We start from the raw sequence: 8,493 nt of genomic DNA, 5'->3' as shown, positions 1-8,493 counted from the left end.
GAGAGGTGCAGGGATCGTTACCATGCATCTCCAAAGAATACTATCAATTGTTAAATATATTATTCTTTTCAACTTTTTCTTATTTATGACATAATGAGGAGAGATAGTTTTTCATTTTCACTATTTAGTTTTGCATTTTCACTATTATTGATGACGGGACGTATGAGTTTTGTGATGTAACAATTGTGAGGATGTAGCTAAGATGGTAGTGCTCTCTTTGCATGCGAGAGGTACGGGGATCGATTGCCCACATCTTCATTAGTCTTCTTTTACCCGCATCTCCATTAGTCTTCTTTTATTAATGATCAATCACTAGAATTGATTGTATTTGTTGGGTTTTATGTCCTAAAACTCATAGTTTGAATTTATTGAATAAAGTGAATGTTACAATGATTAATCTAAATCCAATAAACTAAGAACACTCGAGCTATAGTATGATTACTTGAACTATATGTAGATACACCAGAGTGGATGAAGTTCAAGTATATAGTCAAATCCAATAAACTAAGAACACTCTAGCTATTGTATGATTACTTGAACTATATGTAGATACATCAGAGTGCTTCAAGTTCAAGTATATAGTCAAAATGATCTATAGTACAGGGATAAGGTTGAGTACCTTATTCTAGGGACACTATGGATGCGGCCCACTTTTGTATATGATATAAACAATGTGATCACTAAATTGTACATGTGGAGACATGTGAGTGGGGGCGTCCTATGCAATGAGTATTGCATAAGATCGGACCATGAAGAAAACCACTCACAACTTTATAATGTCGTTTATTGTTGAGACTAATTTTTTCATTCGATGACCTAGGTAACTCGATCTTAATCCTAAGCTAACTATGAACTCCTATTTATTCGGAATTATCCTTAGATTTGCATGGGTGAGAGTGGCCCGTGTTTGCCGACTCAATAAGTCTCCCATTTCAGGGGTAAGACTGGTGAATAGTTGGGGACATAGAGTGTAAGATGAAATTCACTCCTACCGCTTTTAGGGATAATAGAGAGGTTGTTCCCTCAAGTACTGACTTCAAGTCTTGAATAAGGGGCCCACCCTCTCATTGGCCCGAGAGGGGTTTGGTTTGGTGGTTGGACCACAAACCAATTGTTCATTAGATGATCAGTGGGACTCAAGGAACAAGAAGTAACTTTAGGGGTAAAACAGTAAATTGACCTAGCTCTAGTTACGAACAACCTGTGAAGGATCGACTTACTAATCATGGAAATATGAAATGGACAAAAATATATCTATAGTGAGGGGAGTGCAACTACTAGGCTATAGTGGAGTGTCCTAGTAGTTAACGAATGTTGGTTAACAAGGTTAATGAGTTTAGCCAGTTAATCTCGGATCGTTAGAGCCCATGATCTGTAGGTCCATTAGGTCCTCCTACTAGCTCATATCGGACTGAACCCTAGAACAGTGTGACGAGTGAGTTCGAAGTGTTTGAATTCAAATTAGGGAATATACGCTAAATATATACGATATATTTAACCGCATTTTGTTTTAATTATGAATTAAACAAAAAGAGAGAATTAGAGATTTTTAAATAAGATTTAAATATTTTAATTATGAATAGGGATTCATAATCAATATAATGAATATGTGCCGGAATTGATTGGGATTGACATTTTATTTAATGTTAAATTTTAATTAAATTGTTTAATTAATCATTTATTATTATTTTTATTTGAAATTAATTATTTAAATTAATTGTTGAATTAAAATAAAGAAAGTCAAAATGTTGACTTCACCCAATAGAAAAATCCATGTTTGAGTTAGTGGAATATCGAGTATCAATATATGGTTTAACTAAACTTGCATGTTTGCCACATAATCCCACAAATTTGAGTGGAATTTTTTGTGTCAAAATTTGGTTAATTCAAACTTGCATGCTTGCCGTAATCCCACAAATTTGAGTGGAATTTTGAGTGTCAAATTTGGTAATCTCAAATTTGCATGAACATGCAAATATGACTCTATAAATTGATTAAGGTACATGGAAAGTTTGCTTGAAAAACTTTGAGAAAATTGCTAAAAACTCTCTCTTTACATATACTAAATTCCTATCAAGTTTAGTCACTCACCGGATTGCACAATCTCGTTCTAAGGCCGAAGAATAGTAGGGAAGACATTAGTGGTGGTTCGAAACCGGTTCGTGAGGAAAAAGAAATTTGAACTACAAAAGGTTAGTATTCAAACTCATTGAGTTTTAATGCTTTTGAACATGCTAGCTAATTTACTATAATTGTTGTACATAGAGTGCCTAAGATCTAAATTTCTTCTGCACGTGTTATAGCAACACCATCAATTGGTATCAGAGCAAGTTTTTAGGCACTTCATTTACATTAATTTGAACATGGTGGGTACCATTTCATGAATGAATTTTATGGTTGCTAAAGTGGATGTTTATGGTTTTGGTTTTTTTTTTTTTTTTTTTTTTTTCTTTTTTTGTGCTTCCATTGTATTCAATTATAGTAATTGGCCTAATGTGTATGGGGTTAATGAGTGAAGAAAGGTCTGTAATTTTTATGGAGTCATTAGAGTCCATTTTAGGTTGATCGAAAATGGAAGAGATAGCAAGCTGAACTGAAGAAGATGGAAGAGGTGGTTCGGGTGTTTTTTTCTGCCAGTTAGGGTCCGGTTCAACGTTTGTAAGGGTTGGTTTGGCCTGTTCCTGATCCTTGGGAGCGGTTCAAGTTATTATTAATTATTAATGTAATAATTTAGTTAATTGCTTGATTTAAAATGCCAAAACCAATCCACTTTAGTGTGTTTAATTAATTATGCATTATGAATGTAAGTTTTAATTAATAGAAAATGTATGTGCATAAAGTATGTCATATAGATTTAAAATCCCACCATAGGCTAAGCATGTTTCATGCATTCCAAGTATGTTGTAAGTGTTATAATGTATAGTATGCATGTTTAGGGTTCCATGAGATAGATATAAATTGTTATATTATTGCATGGAATGGATGATTATATAATTGTTATATAAAGCATGTTGGAAGAATGTTATAGGTTATTTTCAACGTCATAAAACGAGATAGACGTTAAAATCTATAACAAAGATAAATGCATACTCACTTAAGGTTAACAACAAGCATGATGAATTTTAATAGTTAAAATAGGTCGATATCTTGTAAAACTGTGGGTACAAGAAAGCTCACCTGACATGATCTTGTCTAAGGCTGGAGGTACTTAAGTTGACGGTTTACGGAACACCTGCTACCTGGAGATCGGGTCAATACTTGAGCTTAGTTAGTCCAGTTTTAATAGCATGCGTGAGTGATGTAAGGATTTAAAAAAAAAAAATGAAAAATTATCTAGACATATAGGTAAAAATCGAGTATAAATGTTATATTTGGAAAAATCACCTAGACTTAAGTTATATTTAATTAGCCGGAATATACCTAAGTAATAAGTATACCCAACCGTCTAAAATACTTAGTGGGAGGAAAAAGGTATATGAGATATATCCTTTTCTTTTTACGCTCTCTGGATAATTCACACCGTAAGATTCATGCTCGGCCTCGTGTCGCCCGAAGCGCGTCCTCCATTCCGAAGGTATTTGCATGAGTCAATAACAAGGTGAATAGAGAAAGTATTTATAGTAAGTGGGAGAAGGAAGTATATCAACACATCCTATGGTCTCCACCACTAGGTTGCATCGTGAAATTCCCATGTTCCGCCTGCATGTTGCCCTAGAGCAACTACCCATTCAGAGGGTCGTAACATGGGAGTCGGAACAACGCAAACTCTAGAAATTGAGAGGATTTCTTAGGTCCATTCCTAACTTTGGCTTTTTAATTTGATAGCATTGTTGGGGCCGATCTCTGAGGTCTGAAAATGGCGGGTCACACTTACGAAGAATTACTAAGAGTTAGTATATTCTTAACCAAAGTAGCGATAACTAAAATACTATAGGAATAAGAGTTATTCTGGGATTAGTGTTTAAGTCAAGAATGTCTTGGTTTAGTGAAGGAGTGATTGAGTGCCCCTCGGTAGTAATTGCTCTAACTCACTAAAGTATCGTTGTAAATTAATAGTTTTTGGGTATATTATTACATTTGTTAAACCTGATTGGATTAAAAAGGATTAAGTCAATTCACTAATAGAATTTGTTTTAAATCTCAGCATGTCAAGCTCAATAGTACAATTACTCGCTTCTGAGAAATTAAAAACAATTACACAACAAGGAAATCAAACCTAAACACAATACTTGCAAATGATAATTTTGATGGTGTTAATATAACACATGCGGAAGCAATTTGGATCTTAGGCACTTTTAGAACATCAATTATAGTAAATAACTAGCATGTTCATAAGTATTAAAACTTAATGAGTTTAGATACTAACCTTTTGTAGTTCAAACTCTTTTTTCCTCACGAACCGGTTTCGAACCACCACTAGTGTCTTCTCCACTATCCTCTGGCCTTAGAACGGAATTGTGGAATCCGGTGAGTGACTAAACTTGGGAGGGATTTTGTATATGTGAAGAGAGTGTTTGTGAGAAGTTTTTCTCAAGGTTTTTCACCCGGAAGAAGAAGACCTTCCATGTACCATGATCACTCTATTTAAAGAGTCATGTTTGCATGTTCATGCAAATTTGAGATCACCAAATTTTGATACTTAAAATTCCACTCAAATGTTTGGGATTATGTGGCAAGCATGCATGTTTGAGTTAACCAAATTTTGACACTTAAAATTCCACTCAAACTTGTGGGATTTATTTGGCAAGCATGCAAGTTTGGTTAAACAAAATTTTGACACCTCAAAATTCCACTAACATGGAATTTTTCATTAAATGGAGTCAACATTTTGACTTTCTTCATTTTAATTCAACAATTAATTTGAATAATGAATTTCAAATTAAAGTAACATTAAATGATTAATTGAACTATTTAATTAATATTTAATATTAATTCAAATGCCAATCCCAATCAATTCGAACACATAATTGATTAAGATATTTAAATCTTATTTACATATCTCAGATTCTCTCTTTTTGTTTAATTCGTAAATAAAACAAAAATGCGGTTAAATATATCGTATATGTAGCGCATATTTCCTAATTTGAATTTGAACACTTCGAACTCACTCGTCACACTGTTCTATGGTTTAGTCCGATATGAGCTAGCAGAGGGACCTAATGGACCTATAGATCATGGGCTCCAACATCCAAGATTAACCGGTTAAACTCATTAACTTTGTTAACCAATATTCGTTAACTACTAGGACACTCCACTATAGCCTAGTAGTTGCACTCCCCTCACTATAGATATATTTCTGTCCATTTGATATAACCATGATTAATAAGTCGATCCTTCACAGGTTGTTCGTAACTAGAGCTGGGTCAATTTACCGTTTTACCCCTAAAATTACTTCTTCTTTCTTATGTCTCACTGATCCTCTAATGAACAATTGGTTTGTGGTCCAATCAGTAAACCGAATCCCTCTCAGGCTAATGAGAGGGTGGGGCCCCTTGTTCAAGACCTGGAGTCAGTGCTTAAGGGAACTACCTCTCTTCTATCCCTAAAAGTGGGTAGGAGTGAATTCCATCTTGCACCCCACGTCCCCAACCATTCACCCTGTCTTACCCCTGAAATGGGAGGCCTATTGAGTCGGCGAACTAGAGCCACTCTCACCCATGCAAATCTAAGGATAATTCCGAATAAACAGGAGTTGATGGTTAGCTCAGGATTAAAACCGAGTTACCTAGGTTATCGAATGAAAAGAAAATTTATCTCAACAGTAAACGACATTATAAAGTGAGAGTGGTTTTCTTCATGGTCCGATCTTATGCAATACTCATTGCATAGGATGCCCCCACTCACATGTCTCCACATGTACAATTTAGTGATCACATTGTTTATATCATATACAAAAGTGGGCCGCATCCATAGTGTCCCTAGAATAAGGTACTCAGCCTTATCCTTATACTATAGATCATTTTAACTATATATACTTGAACTTGATCCACTCTTATGTCTCTACATATAGTTCAAGTAATCATACTATAGCTAGAGTGTTCTTAGTTTATTGGATTTAGATTAATCTTCGTAAAGTTCACTTTATTCAATAACAATCTTTACTGAATAAACAACAATAATAACTTTATTGAAAATAGAATATGTTTTTGTTTACAAACTATGAGTTTTAGGACATAAAACCCAACAGATTTGAGGTTTGTTTTAACTACGGAATGTCCCCTAGACCCCTGCTGAAATGCAAACCGAATAGTTTGGGTTGCATTTGACAAAAAGGGTAAGGGGAAAGATAAGATTCCTACTGACCACAAACTTAAGGTTCAAAATGCAGATAATGGAAAATGTTTCCATTGCAATAAAAACGGGCACAAGAAAAGTCACTGCCCAAATTACCTTGCAGAGAATAAAGCCGAAAAGGCACAACAAGGTAAATATGATTTACTAGTTGTAGAAATACGTTTAGTAGAGTATGATCACTTAACCTGGATACTGGATTTAGGGGCCACTAATCATATTTGTGCTGTTTTTTCAAGAAACTAGTTCCTGGAGAGTGTTTGCAGAAGGCGAGATAACACTCAAGGTTGGAATAGAAGAAGTTGTCTCAGCAAGATCAGTAGGAAATTTAATTTTTTTTTTCGGAGATAGATTCATTATATTAGATAATATACTTTGAAAACTACCTAAATTATGACCTAAAAATTTGAAAACATAAGTTGTAATTGATAATTACACAAAAATTTCCCTAAATCCATGAACTCGTGTCCAAGTAGTCAATCCTAAAGATTGTAACTAGCATAGAGTAATTGAAGCTCCACATGAAGTAATTTAAAGTTCCCGTTACTTAACTAAAGTATATTCAGCTTTAAAGAAGCATGAGTTGCACTTAAGTTCATGAAATGCTTATAGACTCTAACTCTTAGTACTATTATTGCCAGTATGTTTCATATGAGTCTTTCATAAATGAAACTAAGGTGCATTCAATACAACTTTATTTTCTTGTCATACGAGGCAAAATGGAAGAATTAAATCAAACAAACTGATGTACTAAACCGAATCAATCCAACCCAAATTGATTAGTTTGTTTCCTTTGTTGGGTTGTTGATTTATTTGATAACCCTGGTATATTATAACAATTCAACTTTTCATTTTATAGCCGTCCAACCACTCGGAGAAAAATATATTTGAATAGAAGCTAAAAATATTTGTTTTGGTGGTATGATTCTCACTTAGAGTGCAAGAGGTTTTGAGTTCAATTCTTGTAATGCCCTATGTCTAAATTTTTTACTTATCAAAGGACTTCATATTAATATAAACCTTTTGTTCCTATTATCAAACATACCTCTTAACTTTTGTACACCAATTGTTGGGCAACCAATAGTAAAAAGTCTTTATTTACATCCCAAGACTTTATACTTACCATTTTAGGAAACAAAGAAAAAGAAAAGAAGAAGAAGAAGAAGAAAGCTCTCTGTTCTTATTATGTTCTTGTTTTGTTCTAAACGACATATTCTCATCGAGGACTTCATGTGTTTCCTACAATACAACAAAATACGACCTTAATACCTAGGCTCAAGAATTCATACATACGTTTCAAAGTGCATAACAAGGGCATTTGGTCTAGTGGTATGATTCTCGCTTTAGGTGCGAGAGGTCTTGAGTTCAATTCTCGGAATATGCCCCTTTAAGAGATTGTAGAATTAAAGATATTTACGAAGTAAATAAATACACATTAAAATAACATAAGTTAAATACAGAGGTACGGGGATCGTTACCATGCATGTAGTCTTGCTTCAAAAATGATCTTCAACCAAAATAATTTGAGCGGAGTCATTCATAATCTCAAACCTACAAGGTAGGTTCTAAAGCACAAAAACATGTGGATAAATTTTAAATATAGAGGCGCATAAAACATATGGACTAGCAACTAAAAATGATAGATTCATTACAAGGGCATTTGGTCTAGTGGTATGATTCTCGCTTCGGGTGCGAGAGGTCTCGAGTTCGATTCTCGAAATGCCCCCTTCAATTATATCAAGTTGTACAAAGAAATAAAGATGTTTGAAAAAAAAAGAAGAAGAAGAAGCTATATTTAATCTTTTTAATTATAATTTATAAGTGTTTTTATAACATATTAATTGAAGAATACAGAATTGTGTATGTAAGATTCTCTTCCAATCTTGGAAACCATACCACTTTCAAATTAGAGAAAGTCATGATGGTAGTACCATTTATTTTCTATTCAAATTTTCCATGAGGGCTTGAGAAAGTCTTGCAAAAGAAGATGATGGTAGTACTATTTATTTTCTATTGCAGACTTTTGATAGAGCATCGACCCTAACTTCAAAGGCATTACACCCTTGACCCTAACTACAAGGGCATTTGGTCTAGTGGTATGATTCTCACTTCGGGTGCAAGAGGTTTCGAGTTCGATTTTCGTCTAGTGGTATGATTCTCACTTCGGGTGCAAGAGGTTTCGAGTTCGATTTTCGAAATGCT

General features: G+C 34.2%; 1 non-coding gene across 1 annotated transcript; it reads left to right on the top strand.

The window, feature by feature from the left end:
• The first annotated feature begins 7,945 nt into the window (after positions 1 to 7,945).
• Positions 7,946 to 8,017, top strand: TRNAP-CGG (transfer RNA proline (anticodon CGG)). The gene has a single exon. It is a non-coding gene; the product is annotated as a tRNA-Pro (tRNA).
• The last annotated feature ends 476 nt before the right edge of the window (positions 8,018 to 8,493 follow it).

Source organism: Cucurbita pepo, chromosome 3 (genome assembly GCF_057944985.1).
Source record: "Cucurbita pepo subsp. pepo isolate OVF chromosome 3, ASM5794498v1, whole genome shotgun sequence".
NCBI lineage: Eukaryota > Viridiplantae > Streptophyta > Magnoliopsida > Cucurbitales > Cucurbitaceae > Cucurbita > Cucurbita pepo.
The sequence above is the reverse complement of the archived record's forward strand: the minus strand, read 5'-3'. Positions and strand labels throughout refer to the sequence as shown.